Below are 1106 nucleotides of genomic sequence, written 5' to 3'. Positions count from 1 at the left end.
CCCCCCCCCCCCCCGCCCCGGTAGTCTCAGAAGCAGGAGCTCTGCTGGAGTAAGCAGAGCTCTGCGGGCCCAGTAAGGAAGCCGGATGGCTTAAGCGGTGTTGGCATGGTGATGCGGGGTGGAGAGAACTCTGACAGGGATACAGAGGAAGGATAGCCAGGTTGGCTTAGGTTTTATGTTATAGCTGAGGGGCTTTGCGTTTCTGTTTTGGTTGTGATTAACACTGAAGGACCGGGTGAGGCTATAAGGGGTGGAGGAGGCCTCATAGGGACCCCACAGTAGCGTGGGGGGGTTCCTGGCACTGCAGAAGGTGCAGCTTTGGTAGGGGTAGCGAGAAGCCCCGGAGTGAGAGACCAAAGGACCGGGTGAGGCTGTAGGGGTGGAGGAGACCTCAGGGGAGCTCCCCAGTAGCATGGGGGGGGTTCCTGGCACCAGAGAGGGTGCTGTGTTTTGGGGTGTCCCGACCCCGGCCCCAGAGTGGGCAACATTGGGAGGAGCCCAGTGTGGGTGCAGGTGAAATGCCCCAGTGGGGTGTACGACCCGAGGAGGCGGGTCTGGGGGCCAGGTAAGGCCAAGGCTGCCTAAGCCCCAATTGGGAGAAACCCAGGGGGGCATAGGACCCAAGAAGGGGTCTGGGGGCCAGGTAAGGCTAAGGCCACTTGAGCCTCAATTGGGGAAAAGCCCCAGTGGGGGATAGGGCCCAGAAGGAGGGTCTGGGGGCCAGGTGAGGCTGAGGCTGCCTGAGCCCCGATTCTGGGAAGCCTGAGTCGGGCATAGGATCCAAGAAGGGATCCGGGGGCCAGGTAAGGCTAAAGCTGCCTGAGCCCCAATTGGGGAAAAGCCCCAGTGGGGCATAGGACCCAGGAAGGGGTCTGGGGGGGGCCAGGTAAGGCTGAGGCCGCCTGAGCCCCAATTCGGAGAAGCCCAGTGGGCATAAGACCCAAGAAAGGGGTCTGGAGCCAGGTAAGGCTGAGGCCGCCTGAGCCCTGTGGTGAGAAGGCCCCAGTGCGGGCGGGGAGCGCGGGCAAGTGCGAGCAAGGCCCCAGTGCAGGCGGGGAGCGCGGGCAAGCGCGAGCAAGGCCCCAGTGTGGGCGGGGAGTGTGGGC

Source organism: Gavialis gangeticus, unplaced genomic scaffold, assembly GCF_001723915.1.
Source record: "Gavialis gangeticus isolate Ggan-Ray unplaced genomic scaffold, GavGan_comp1, whole genome shotgun sequence".
Taxonomy (NCBI): domain Eukaryota; kingdom Metazoa; phylum Chordata; order Crocodylia; family Gavialidae; genus Gavialis; species Gavialis gangeticus.
This window is presented reverse-complemented; position numbering follows the sequence as displayed.